The sequence below is a fragment of the Phyllobates terribilis genome, unplaced genomic scaffold, assembly GCF_046119375.1.
Source record: "Phyllobates terribilis strain yellow unplaced genomic scaffold, ASM4611937v1 Scaffold_3__8_contigs__length_932513732, whole genome shotgun sequence".
Taxonomy (NCBI): domain Eukaryota; kingdom Metazoa; phylum Chordata; class Amphibia; order Anura; family Dendrobatidae; genus Phyllobates; species Phyllobates terribilis.
This window is the reverse complement of record NW_027362763.1, coordinates 333,972,213-333,987,438: the sequence shown is the minus strand read 5'-3', so window position 1 is coordinate 333,987,438 and position 15,226 is coordinate 333,972,213. Positions and strand designations below refer to the sequence as shown.

Here is a 15,226-nt window from a genome sequence, read left to right as displayed (position 1 = left end):
GATGCTGCCGTTCTGTCTTTTCTACCTTCATTACCGTTACCTTTCATACTAAAATATGATTACTACGGTTGTATCACTTTTCTTGATGCTGATCAGACATCACCGTGTCCTTTGAGTCCATGTTGTAAATGAGATTCTGCAGTTACTAAACAATCCAGTAAGTGAGTGGATTTGTGTTTAGTACTAGACAGTAAGCCATTTACAATACTTCACAGGTCACTGTGACCTAAAAAAAAAAATTTACGCTTACGGCCCTTAACTGGAACCTAGACGTATTTATTTCCCAGCATTGTTCTTGGAGGTTTTCCAAATTACCTGAGTCTTGTGCTCTAAATATAATATAATCTACAAGCCTAAGATGTCCAGTCTAATTTGGTAGTTAGAGAGGTTATTCAAGGCCCTCTTTTAGTAGATCTGTGCTTCGTCTATAATGGAATTCATCCTGTAATTTTATGTTCTGGATACTTTATAAGCTCTGAGCATATTTGATTGTGGCTGTCTGCCTTTGCATGTCCGCCTTTGCATGTCTGCCTTTGCATGTCCAGTCATTTTTTTCACATTTTGAGTCCTGATCAAAATCAGAATGTGCCATAAAAAATCACAACATTTGTGATGTGATTACTTTTCATGACTAATATTGGCCAAAAAGTGCATGATCAGAGCAAGAACTTATAGTGATGTTTGCCCATTATCTCATTGCTTGACTAAATCACTGCAGGTTGATAGTAATACGTTTCTGAAATAGAAACCCCAGGAGAGGCCATCTATAGTTATTCTTGCTGGCTCCCTGGTGACAATGACTGTAAGTGGTCATCAGCCTTAAGGCAAAATTGACAGCATGTGCGATAATGAACCAATACATAACTGCACATCTGTGGTTGACAATATATGATCAAGAACCACTTAAATTTATCATGAAAGGGTAATATTAAGTCTGTATATTTGGCTATGTTTGACAATGATTTCTGTAGCTAGTGTATTATTTAAGAGACAAAGATCTATTAGAAAGTGGTAAAAAAATTAAAGGGTTAATCCCATTTTTTTTTTTTTTTTCAATTTTTCTTTTCATAATCCACCGCTGCTTAGTCTGCTAACTATGTGATGTCTTGGGGAGGTTGAGCGGTCCTGATTGATTAACAGTTCAAGCAAGCAGCATTGTTGCGCTGCTGGCCCGAGCTGTGTGCTCCCGATGTTGCTATCCGAGGCAGTTTTGCCACTGCAGCATCTGAAGCGCAGAGGAACTCAAGCTAGTCACAAACGGGAGCTAACCTCTCGCTTCTGCCAGCCAGCTTTAGTGCAGTGTTTAAAAGCTTGCTATGAAAGAGCTTTTAAGCACAGGGCATGTCCGACCACAGCTGCTAGACGCCAACGATGGCCGGTACCCTAGGCAGGACTAAAACAAAATAGTTCAACTTTTAAAACCATTTTATACATAAGCTTTCCATTTTCACACCCTGAAAAGTAATTGGACAATTGACTGATAAGCATTTTCATAGTTCGATGCGTCCAGTTACCTCATTATTTCATGGCAATTTAAGGAGATTAAGGGTTTATAGTTGATTCTAGGTGTTGAACTTTAAAGGGAATCTATCAACCCCTGGGATGTATCTGATCTTTAATTTGGGCATACAGGTGATAGAAATGTAAATCTATACATACCTGTATGGCCCATATTAGAGGTCTTGTTGGTGTGAAATTGCTTTTTATTCCTCCTGGTTCATGATGTGTTCCCTTCCGGGGGCCCGCAAAAAATCCCGTATACTGTTTTAATTAAAATATCCCCCCCCCCCTCCGCTGCACAGTGCCCTGTGACGTGCAGTCATTGTGGCCAGATCCCGCGCTTGTGCACTTCACTTTTTTCCCGCAAGGCGCACTTCTTCCTGCCGTCTATGTATCATTGTAGAGCAGGAATCTTGTGCGCAGGTGCTGGGAAGTCGCAGTGACTCGCCTGCGCACAAGATCCCTGCTCTACAATAATACATAGACGACAAGAAGAAGTGCGCCTTTCGGGAAAAGGTGAGGTGTGCAGGTGCTGGATCTGGACACCACGACTGCACGTCACAGGGTACTGTGACGTGCAAGGGAGGGGGGAATATTTTAATTTAAACAGACGGGATTTCTTGCGGGCCCCCGGACGGGAACACATCATAAACCAGAAGGAATAAAAAGGAATTTCACACCAACAAGACCTCTAATATGAGGCATACAGGTATGTATAGATTTACATTTCTCTCACCTGTATGCCCATATTAGAGGTCAGATAAGTGCCAGTGGGTAACATATTCCCTTTAAGTTAGTAGGTATTAATGGGAACTTTCAATATGAGGTCCAAAGATGTGTCATTGCAAATAAAGGAGGCAATCATTGGGCTGAAAAATAAACAAACCTATTACAGGAGAGGCCAAGTCAGTTAGGTGCCTTCTTAAGAAGGGAGAATGCGTTGGCGAGTTCACCTACACCAAAAAACCTGGATGAGCACAGAAAACAACTGAAATGGATGCTCACAAAATTCTCCCCTTGGCAAATGGAAATGCCGTCATGAATGTTAATCCAGGAGGTTTATCTCAAGATGGAAACCAGTAATCAAGAACAGAAAGGTCTGACTAGTCTTTTGTCGAACTGAGCTAAAAAAAGCCATCCAGTTGTAACAATATTCTTTGAACAAATGAAACCAAGATTATCTTCTATCAGAAACATCGAAAGGAAAGAAAGTGCTCATGATACAAGATACACAAACAAGCAACAGATGAAGACTTCTCACGTAAAGGCCTGACAAAGCATCTTAAGGGAGAAAACTATCTGGTGACTTCCATACATTCTAAATTTCAGACAAACATTGACTTTAAAGTATTTGGATCCAAGTGTTAAAAAGAATCCGTATATTTAGAATTATCAGTTTGTCCACTTACTTTTGAGCCTGTAAAAAAGAAGCATTACAATATGTATAAAATAGCTGTAGCTATTTTTTGTTTTTAATTAGGGAAATAATTTAACACAAAGTAAGGCCCTGTTCACATTTTTGTTGTGCTTCCTGATTCATAAACTGATATTTATTGATATGTGTGAGTTCTATCGTGGTTACTCTCACTTTGATGGAAAAATATTACTCCATGCGGTGCTATGTGGATCCCCTGAATTTCTGTTTACAATGCAAAAAGCCATTTTGGTGGAATTGCCAATTAATAAGTGAAGCTGGTAAATGGGAATTGACCACTAATTGGTTTCTAATGTGCTGAAAAGTTCAAAACATTCTCAAAAAAGTGTCCCAGGTTTAAAGACCTTAATTGATAAAAGCTTCTTCAAGGTCTGGGCAACTTAATTAGTCACATAACTTGGATTTTAATTAGCGAAGATACGCTGAAGCGTAAAGTTAGTAAAACTATTAAGCATTTATTGAGTAAAAGGTCACATACTTTTTAGCCGGTGTCTGGTTTCTATAGTGTAATAATATAGCTCTCGGTGTTCAGAAGCTTTTGAACTAAAGGAGCCCATTTTCCAAAGCCGCAATGCGTGGTGACTCTTAGAAAAAGAGCGAAACACGTCTTCAGATACTTGTCTGGTCTGCTGCCTTGGAAATGTCATGGCACAAATAGCTGGACTCATCTATCACATCTACGTGGCGGCTGAATTGGAATGTAAGCCATTAAATGTCTGACTTATGGGAACATTGCATCTTTTACTCCTCATCCATTATAGTGTTATTATAATACAATCAGACTTATTTCAATTTGTTGACACAGTGCCAAAGCCAGAAGGGAGCGTGACGTTTATTAGTTTCATAAAGATATTAATAATTAACACTTGTACAAGCTAGCGGACACCATTAGTTTGTCATTGGCATAGCCAGGAACCACTGCCATGGCGAGGTAGCAATGTCACCTAAGAAGAGTCAATTCATTTATAGAAAGTCCCAGATCACTGCAGGATTCTCTATGAATGATTACATTATATAATCCTCTCCTGTGTCCTTTAATTGAATCTGCACATTTGTAGAAAAATCTATGTTCTACAGATGATCACAATAATGTGATTAATAGTGGCTGCCCGAGGCTGAGCTGATGCATAAGAAATTCTTGCACCTCCGTACAATTCTCTATTAATAAGGCAAAATGAATAGTTTTGTAGCATCTAAAGAAGCATAGCACAATTTCTGTATTCTTCCTCATGATGAAGTTGGAGGCGTAAAGAGGGAGAGTAAAAGCCCATTCGATGAGTGCCTTCTTAAGACTTCAAGCACCTTAATTGTACAAAACCATACCATGCATTCATTAGGCTTTATGTTCTCTGTTCCCTCTGTCTAATCATAAATATTTCATTTTGTACATCCCTTATACACCAAATTGATTGACGTGAATTTGATATTTTTCTCTACTACTGTAGTTTAGTTTTAGAAGGTGTTAAAGGGAATCTGTCAGTAGGATCCACCCTCCTAAAGCTATCTAGGCCTGTAGGTCATAGTAAGTTGAATACTTAATAAAATACTTAAATGAAAGGAGGAATTACCAGTGTGATACTTGTAACTAACACAGAACAGGAGAACTGAACTTTTGTCTCCTTACAAATACATTTACTGCAGCTCTCACCGCTCTGCTGTACTGCAACTTTGGCTGACTGTAGATGGAAGCTGAAAGGGACCTGCAGATGTGTCAGGTATAACCACACACAGCTCTGCATTGAGATCAGGAGGGTGGTCATTATATATCACGCTGTGTCAGTATTCCGGGTTTTCTAGGTAACCTTGTGAATGATTTTGCCCTTTGTTAAGATGGAGTTTGCTGTTTTTGTATGCCCTACTTCCTGTTCGTTTGTTTAAAACCCTGCTCAGGTGCTGGCTTCCTTGCTGGAGTATTCTGCTTCTGCTTCCCTTCAGTCAAGCTGCCTTGTCCTACTATTATCTCCCAGATCTCGTGTGTATTTACCAGGTTAATCTTCACTCTGTGGAGTGGCTCTGGACATTCTCTGCCTATGTAAGCTACAATCACTGTGTTATCATTAACCTGTTGACTTTGGAATTTAACCCTTGCCTCACTCCACCCGGTAAGAACTGTGTTTCTGAACTGTGTTGTTGTTTAACCCTTCGTTCACTCCCTCCGGTGAGGGCTGCTGGAACTATTTACTGGAATATTACTTAAATGTGAACTGGTTTCTGGACTTCCCTGAATCTACGCCTCATCTAGGATTAACTTGTGAACTTGTTCTTGGACTTCCCTGTGGCCACGTCACCAGTCTGTTAGACTTTCCTGTTGATCACATTTGTGTGAGGACTCCGTCGTAAGAACCTTGCAGACTTGCTATATAGGTTCCAAAGACTTAATATCGCTGGACTTATTTCATTGTATGTCACTACGGGTTATCTGTATATTGTTTTTGGGTGTTATTGCTGTTGCACAAATACATTATTTGCATTAAAGAAACCCGTCTCTGCTTGTTCATTGCCCCACGCTATCAGAATCCTCGAGTTCCTACAATAGTATTACACGCTGGTAACTCCCCCTTTTATTTAATATAAGTCCTGAAGGCGGAGTCTCATGCAGATCAATGTCCGACCCATAGCCCTGAACAGCTCATTTACATAGCAGACAAATGTGGATTTCTTTGGAATAAGATATCGGATCGCAGATATCAATGTATCATTTTATTCAGTTTCCTATGACCTACATGACCATATAAACGGCTTAGGAGGATTGATCCTACTGACAGATACCCTTTAAAGGAATTTTCCACACTTGACCTAAATTTCTGCCGTTACTGTATTGAATATTCTGTGGAGCTGATTACATTCAACTGTGCTTTCAAAAAGGGGCTTGGATGATTTATTTTTAGAAGAAAATAACATCTTTACTTACAGTATATACATGTATAAAATTCTTGTTCTTAATGTTGATCCAGTCGATCTACACTTTTTGGAGGGAAAATCTTTCTCTTTAGGGCAGAGTGGGTCATGCATTATGGGTATACCCATGCTCCTTCCCTTTATCATTTTCCATCCATCGGTTGAACTTGATGCACACGTGTTTTTATACAAATGTACTGATTGTGTAACTCCATGAGACTGCAGGTTGGCGAATCTTGACAGTGTGCACTATGCACACTTTCAGGATTCCCCTCAATTGCCAGATTAAGTAGGCAGACATGTAACCACCAGAATATGATTTGCGTATTGTCGATCATGTGAAACTAAATTCTCATCCACTTCTTTCAATAGATGATTGAGAGAAGTGGATATGCGCATACTAGAGGTCCCATGACCGCCCGCTCGATCTGGCAATTGAGGGGAATTTGACTGCATAAATTTAGCCCAAGCCCAGAAAACCCTTTTAACATCTGATTTTGTTGGGTCATTTCAGCCTCAGTGCATTAGGCTTTTGTAATCACTTAAGTATCTTTAAACTGGAAGATCCAGAGTATAGAAATCATCCTGTTATTCAATAGAACTCCCATTTCATCTCTAGTCGAGTGAGCTCCGAGGGCTCCAGATGACTTTCAGATTCACAGTGACCTAAGATGGCTCTGTGATATTAAGCTGCACGTCAATCATGTTTCATGAATAATGGAGTAGTTGCAATTATTGTTATTATCAGATCAATCAGTATCTATGATCTACATTGTGTGGATACTTTTGCGTTTATATCGTAAGGTTGCAGACATTTATTTTTACATGTAATACGCACACACATGTTTTTAGACAGACCTCGATAATTAAACAAATGAATTTGGCAAACATGTTCTGGAAAGAATTTACATCTTTGACCATTTTTTAGGGGGCACCATTAAACACACAAAATAATTACATTTTATAATTATATTATATAGATAGATAGTGGTGTGAAAAATTGTTCGCCCCCTTCCTGATTTCTTATTCTTTTGAATGCTTGTTACCCTTAAATGTTTCAGATCACAAATTTAAAATATTAGATAAAGATAGCACAAGTAAACACAAAATGCAGTTTTTAAATGAATGTCTGTATTATTAAGGTAAAAAGAAATCTAAACCTACAGGGCCCTGTGTGAAAAAGTGATTGCCCACCCCCCTCCTTAAAACATAAATTAACTGTGGTTTATCACATCTTTGTGAAGCTGAGTTAAATTTCTCAAGCCACACACTTTCCTGATTACTGCCACACCTGTTCTCAGTCAAATCATTTAAATAGGACCTTCCTGACAAAGTGAAGTAGACCAAAAGATCCTCAAAAGCTAGCCATCATACTGTGATTCAAAGAAATTCAGGAACAAATGAGAAACAAAGTAATTGAGATATATCAGTCTGGAAAAGGTTATAGCCTCTCATCTAGCCAAATCAGTTCTCATACTTTGCACTGACAAGGGCCAACAGCCCGAAACACCATGTCTGCAAATTCTGATTTGGCTTTTATCCTACGTCATATTGCACAACTTGTTAAAGGGTTGATTGTGACTTGTAGGATTGCTGCTTCCAATAGGTGGCACTATAGAATTCAAGTCCTCTTTTTCTCTGAAGAGGCATATTTAAAGCCATTTCTTAACCTTTGGGACTCCAGCGAACCACAGTGAGAGCTGTTATCCACAAATGGCGAAAACATGGAACAGTGGTGAATCTTCCCAGGAGTGGCCGGCTCACCAAAATTACCCCAAGAGCGCAGCGATGACTGATCCAAGAGATCACAAAAGATCCCACAAAAATATCCAAAGTATTGCCGGCCTCACTTGCCTCAGTTAAGGTCAGTATTCACGACTCCACCATAAGAAAGAGACTGGGCAAAAATGGCATGTATGGCAGAGTTCCAAGATGAAAACCACTGCTGAGCAAAAAGAACATAAAGGCTCAACTCAGTTTTGCCAGAAAATATCTTGATGATCATCAAGACTTTTGAGAGAATACTCTGTGGACTGACAAGACAAAAGTTGAACCTTTTGGAAGGTGTATGTCCCATTACATCTGGCATAGAAGTAACACAGCATTTCAGAAAAGGCACATCATACCAACAGTAAAATATGGTGGTGGTAGTGTCATGGTCTGGGGCTGTTTTGCTGCTTCTGGACTTGGAAGACTTGCTGTGGTAAATTAAACCATGAATTCTGCTGTGTACCAAAAAATCCTGAAGAAGAATGTCCAGTCATCTGTTCGTGACCTCAAGCTGAAACGCACTTGGGTTATAAAGCAGAACAATGATCCAAAACACACCAGCAAGTTGAATGGCTTAAGAAAAACAAAATTAAGACTTTGAAGTGACCTAGTCAAAGTCCTGACCCTAATCCGTTTGAGATGCTGTGGCATGACCTTAAAAAAGGCTGTTCATGATCGGAAACCCTCCAATGTGGCTGAATTACATCAATTTTGTAAAGATGAGTGGGCTAAAATTCCTCCAGAGTGTTGTAAAAGACTCTTTACCAGTTATCGCAAATGCTTGATTGCAGTTGTAGCTGCTAAGGGTGGCCCAACCAGTTATTAGGTGTAGGGGGCAACCAATTTTTCATACCACTGTGTGTGTGCATGTATATGTATATATATATATATATATATACAGTGCCTACAAGTAGTATTCAACCCCCTGCAGATTTAGCTGGTTGACACATGCGGAATTAACTTGGCATTGTGACATTTGTACTGTAGATCAGCCTGGAAGTGGGAAATGCACTGCAGCAAATTTTTTTTTTTTTTTTTAAAAAACGTTAAAAGTTAATTCAGAGTGTCATTTATTATTCAACCCCTCAAACCACAAGAATTCTGTTTGGTCCCCCTAAAGTATTAAGAAGTAGTTCAGGCACCAAGAATAATGAGCTTCACATGTGTGGATTAAAGATCTCTTTTGCCAGCCTTTTCTGACTATTGAATACCCTCCCCAAACTTGTGAACAGCACTCAGACATGGTCAACATGGGAAAGACAAAGGAGCGTTCCAAGGCCATCAGAGACAAGATCGTGGAGGGTCACAAGGCTGGCAAGGGGTACAAAACCCTTTCCAAGGAGTTGGGCCTACCTGTCTCCACTGTTGGGAGCATCATCCGTAAGTGGAAGGCTTATGGAACTACTGTTAGCCTTCCACGGCCTGGACAGCCTTTGAAAGTGTCCTCCCGTGCCGAGGCCAGGCTTGTCCGAAGAGTCAACGCTAACCCAAGGACAACAAGGAAGGAGCTCCGGGAAGATCTCATGGCAGTGGGGACATTGGTTTCAGTCAATACCATAAGTAACGTACTCCACCGCAATGGTCTCCGTTCCAGACTAGCCTGTATGGTACCTTTACTTTCAAAGCGTCATGTCAAGGCTCGTCTACAGTTTGCTCATGATCACTTGGAGGACTCTGAGACAGACTGGTTCAAGGTTCTATGGTCTGAGGAGACCAAGATCGAGATCTTTGGTGCCAACCACACACGTGACGTTTGGAGACTGGATGGCACTGCATACGACCCCAAGAATACCATCCCTACAGTCAAGCATGATGGTGGCAGCATCATGCTGTGGGGCTGTTTCTCAGCCAAGGGGCCTGGCCATCTGGTCCGCATCCATGGGAAGATGGATAGCACGGCCTACCTGGAGATTTTGGCCAAGAACCTCCGCTCCCCCATCAAGGATCTTAAGATGGGTCGAAATTTCATCTTCCAACAAGACAATGACCCAAAGCACACAGCCAAGAAAACCAAGGCCTGGTTCAAGAGGGAAAAAGTCAAGGTTTTGGAGTGGCCTAGTCAGTCTCCTGACCTTAACCCAATTGAAAACTTGTGGAAGGAGCTCAAGAATAAAGTCCACATGAGACACCCAAAGAACCTAGATAACTTGGAGAAGATCTGCATGGAGGAGTGGGCCAAGATAACTCCACAGACCTGTGCCGGCCTGATCAGGTCTTATAAAAGACGATTATTAGCTGTAATTGCAAACAAGGGTTATTCCACAAAATATTAAACATAGGGGTTGTATACTAATTGACCCACACTTTTATGTTTAAAATTTAATAAAATTCAACTGAGCAATATAACTTTTTGGTTTGTAAGATTTATGCTTCTGTTCATAAAACCTACTCTCGTTTGCAGTTTGAATGCTCTAACTTATTTGCATCTTATCAAAGCAGCTAAATCTGCAGGGGGTTGAATACTACTTGTAGGCACTGTGTATGTGTATATATATATATATATATATATATATATATATATATATATATACACAGTACAGACCAATAGTTTGGACACACCTCATTTAAATATTTTTCTGTATTTTCATGACTATGAAAATTGTACATTCACACTGAAGGCATCAAAACTATGAAATAACACATGTGGAATTATATACTTAACAAAAAAGTGTGAAACAACTGAAAATATGTCTTATATTCTAGGTTCTTCAAAGTAGCCACCTTTTGCTTTGATAACTGCTTTGCACACTCTTGGCATTCTCTTGATGAGCCTCAAGAGGTAGTCACCGGAAATGGTCTTCCAACAATCTTGAAGGAGTTCCCAGAGATGCTTAGCACTTGTTGGCCCTTTTGCCTTCACTCTGCGGTCCAGCTCACCCCAAACCATCTCGATTTGGTTCAGGTCTGGTGACTGTGGAGGCCAGGTCATCTGGCGTAGCACCCCATCACTCTCCCTCTTGGTCAAATAGCCCTTACACAGCCTGGAGGTGTGTTTGGGGTCATTGTCCTGTTGAAAAATAAATGATGGTCCAACTAAACGCAAACCGGATGGAATAGCATGCCGCTGCAAGATGCTGTGGTAGCCATGCTGGTTTAGTATGCCTTCAATTTTGAATAAATCCCCAACAGTGTCACTAGCAAAGCACCCCCACACCATCACACCTCCTCCTCCATGCTTCACGGTGGGAATCAGGCATGTAGAGTCCATCCGTTCACCTTTTCTGCGTCGCACAAAGACACGGTGGTTGGAACCAAAGATCTCAACTTTGGACTTTCAAACCACAGCACAGATTTCCACTGGTCTAATGTCCATTCCTTGTGTTCTTTAGCCCAAACAAGTCTATTCTGCTTGTTGCCTGTCCTTCGCAGTGGTTTCCTAGCAGCTATTTTACCATGAAGGCCTGCTGCACAAAGTCTCCTCTTAACAGTTGTTGTAGAGATGTGTCTGCTGCTAGAACTCTGTGTGGCATTGACCTGATCTCTAATCTGAGCTGCTGTTAACCTGCGATTTCTGAGGCTGGTGACTCTGATAAACTTATCCTCAGAAGTAGAGGTGACTCTTGGTCTTCCTATCCTAGGGCGGTCCTCATGTGAGCAAGTTTCTTTGTAGCGCTTGATGGTTTTTGCAACTGAACTTGGGGACACTTTCAAAGTTTGCCCAATATTTCGGACTGACTGCCCTTCATTTCTTAAAGTTATGATGGCCACTCGTTTTTCTTTACTTAGCTGCTTTTTTCTTGCCATAATACATATTCTAACAGTCTATTCAGTTGGACTATCAGCTGTGTATCCACCTGACTTCTGCACAACACAACTGATGGTCCCAACCCCATTTATAAGGCAAGAAATCCCACTTATTAAATCTGACAGGACACACCTGTGAAGTGAAAACCATTTCCGGTGACTACCTCTTGAAGCTCATCAAGAGAATGCCAAGAGTGTGCAAAGCAGTTATCAAAGCAAAAGAACCTAGAATATAAGACCTATTTTCAGTTGTTTCACATTTTTTTGTTAAGTATATAATTCCACATGTGTTAATTCATAGTTTTGATGCCTTCAGTGTGAATGTACAATTTTCATAGTCATGAAAATACAGAAAAATCTCTAAATGAGAAGGTGTGTCCAAATGTTTGGTCTGTACTGTATATATATATATATATATATATACAGTACAGACCAAAAGTTTAGACACACCTTCTCATTTAAAGATTTTTCTGTATTTTCATGACTATGAAAATTGTACATTCACACTGAAGGCATCAAAACTATGAAATAACACATGTGGAATTATATACTTAACAAAAAGTGTGAAACAACTGAAAATATGACTTATATTCTAGGTTCTTCAAAGTAGCCACCTTTTGCTTTGATGACTGCTTTCCACACTCTTGGCATTCTCTTGATGAGCTTCAAGAGGTAGTCACCGGAAATGGTCTTCCAACAATCTTGAAGGAGTTCCCAGAGATGCTTAGCACTTGTTAACCCTTTTGCCTTCACTCTGCAGTCCAGCTTACCCCAAACCATCTCGATTGGGTTCAGGTCTGGTGACTGTGGAGGCCAGGTCATCTGGCGTAGCACCCCATCACTCTCTTTCTTGGTCAAATAGCCCTTACACAGCCTGGAGGTGTGTTTGGGGTCATTGTCCTGTTGAAAAATAAATGATGGTCCAACTAAACGCAAACCGGATGGAATAGCATGCTGCTGCAAGATGCTGTGGTAGCCATTCTGGTTCAGTATGCCTTCAATTTTGAATAAATCCCCAACAGTGTCACCAGCAATGCATCCCCACACCATCACACCTCCTCCTCCATGCTTCATGGTGGGAACCAGGCATGTAGAGTCCATCCGTTCACCTTTTCTGCTTCGCACAAAGACTCAGTGTTTGGAACCAATGATCTCAAATTTGGACTCATCAGACCAAAGCACAGATTTCCATTGGTCTAATGTCCATTCCTTGTGTTCTTTAGCCCAAACAAGTCTCTTCTGCTTGTTGCCTGTCCTTAGCAGTGGTTTCCTAGCAGCTATTTTACCATGAAGGCCAGCTGCACAAAGTCTCCTCTTAACAGTTGTTGAAGAGATGTGTCTGCTGCTAGAACTCTGTGTGGCATTGACCTGGTCTCTAATCTGAGCTGCTGATAACCTGTAATTTCTGAGGCTGGTGACTCGGATAAAATTTTCCTCAGAAGCAGAGGTGACTCTTGGTCTTTCTTTCCTGGGGCGGTCCTCATGTGAGCCAGTTTCTTTGTAGCGCTTGATGGTTTTTGCAACTGCACTTGGGGACACTTTCAAAGTTTTCCCAATTTTTCGCACTGACTGACCTTCATTTCTTAAAGTAATGATGGCCACTCATTTTTCATTACTTAGCTGCTTTTTCTTGCCATAATACAAATTCTAACAGTCTATTCAGTAGGACTATCAGCTGTGTATCCACCAGACTTCTGCACAACACAACTGATGGTCCCAACCCCATTTATAAGGCAAGAAATCCCACTTATTAAACCTGACAGGGCACACCTGTGAAGTGAAAACCATTTCCGGTGGCTACCTCTTGAAGCTCATCAAGAGAATACCAAGAGTGTGCAAAGCAGTCATCAAAGCAAAAGGTGGCTACTTTGAAGAACCTAGAATATAAGACATATTTTCAGTTGTTTCACACTTTTTTGTTAAGTATATAATTCCACATGTGTTAATTCATAGTTTTGAAGCCTTCAGTGTGAATGTACAATTTTCATAATCATGAAAATACAGAAAAATCTTTAAATGAGAAGGTGTGTCCAAACTTTTGGTCTGTACTGTATATATATATATATATATATATATATATATATATATATATATATATATATATGCATGTACTAGTTATATATTTTTTGCAACAGCGTTTGAGAGGGTTCTCTTGTTTGATATTTATATTTACATTAACTTTATGTTTTTTAACGGTCTTGTGTCTTGTGGTGTTTTTTATCTTGATTGACTAATAAAATATATTGAATTTATGTAAACTGGTGTTTTTTCCATTATACATTTTGGTGGTTTTTGTCTTCTTTATATGAGCTCTTAAATATAAGTCCTGACGGCGATACAACCATTGTTATAGAACCCCAGCTGGCCCTAACACACAATTATTACCAGCTGCTCTGATGTGATAAGCTGCAGTAAAAAAAAAACCTTAATGAATGAATTGTCACCAATAGCCCCAGTTTGATCCCATCAGTTGCTTAGGTGCGTAGACTTGATTGTCTCTCTGGAACTAGAAAAGTTCATCAGGCTCCTTGCCACCTCCCACAGACTGAAGATGCTAGCAACAGAAATGACTCCAAAGGAAAGATTCATTTTATTTTGACAAATGGTAGAATTTCCAATTTTCTTTCAATAAAAGGTTATTCCCACGGCGCTCGCACACACAAAAAAAAGTATGTTTTCTTCTTGCTGGATTGCTTACAGCCTGCTGTAACTTAGTATTTTATTGCTTTGCTGCCTACAATCCCTTTAAGAACAGCCATGGTAATATCCTGAAGTTGACAAATCAGAATTTAGACCACAATTCAATTGAAATGTTTGGACTTGAGGATTGCTCTTTACCTTAAGTTTTCCTGAAACTTGCCAGAACCTTGTCAGAAAATAACTCATTGTCGATACGTGGAGTGCAATTGTAATCTCATCCGGAGCGGTGCAGTATTAGAAAAATCAAGGCTGCTTTCTTCCAGGATACATGTGCTATTACTGGTCTTCCCCATTCACTCCAGTGGAGCCTGTCGTCAGTACCAGTTTGAAGTGTTTGGAGAAGGACGCAGACATGCTTTTCTTATTCTGTACAACCACATTAAAAAGAATACAGGGCAAAAGAAGAGCAGTTACCTAGCACTGTTGTATACCAGGGTTGCACAAGTTGCCTCCCGGGGCCACATGCGGCCTGTGATGTCTTTCTGTGTGGCCCCTAATCATATGGATAGAAAAATTCTTGTCTGAGAGATTGACTATATGTGAGCAGCCATACACAGAATAGCGGCAGAAGCTGAGGAGCAAGGACTGGCAAGTACTAATGTTGCCCTGTGTAGACATCTCTGGATGCCTCATACATCAGGAGAATGGGTTTTTTATACAAAGATTTAGGAGCAAATGCGATTTCTAAATCCTTGTCAAAAACCCATGAACGTATCATTAGAGTGCTGATTGGTGGAGATTAGAGTCCTGTAAGTAGAATATGTGCCTATCACACATTTATTGTATACACTTTCGATATGCCATAAATGTCACGGAAAGTAATACCCCATTAATTTTTAGTGCTACTACCGGATTGGTTCAGTTTGACAATGTGGACCTTGGACCAAAAAAGGTTGTGCACCCTTGCGGTAGACTGTACTTATATGAAATGGGTAGCAAAATACCCTTGGTGCAATTTGCAGCTTTTTTATCTCTGCACTTTACAAATAACTTGGGGAGAATGTTACAAATTTTGCTCATGGGTAGTGGCCCCTGCCTTGGACATTATTCTATTCTTTATAGTCCACACAGTCCTCCCAACCCCCATGTACTGAAGCAAAATGGTATTAAGAAGAAGAAAATCTTATAAAATTGATTTAGCTGCAGTAAACGTATCAAACATTATCAGACGTGCTAGGC

General features: G+C 40.2%; 1 protein-coding gene across 3 annotated transcripts in view; it reads left to right on the top strand.

Moving 5' to 3' along the window:
* Positions 1 to 15,226, top strand: part of IL1RAP (interleukin 1 receptor accessory protein) — a 288,771-nt gene that overhangs the window by 182,419 nt on the left and 91,126 nt on the right. The window lies entirely within an intron of this gene.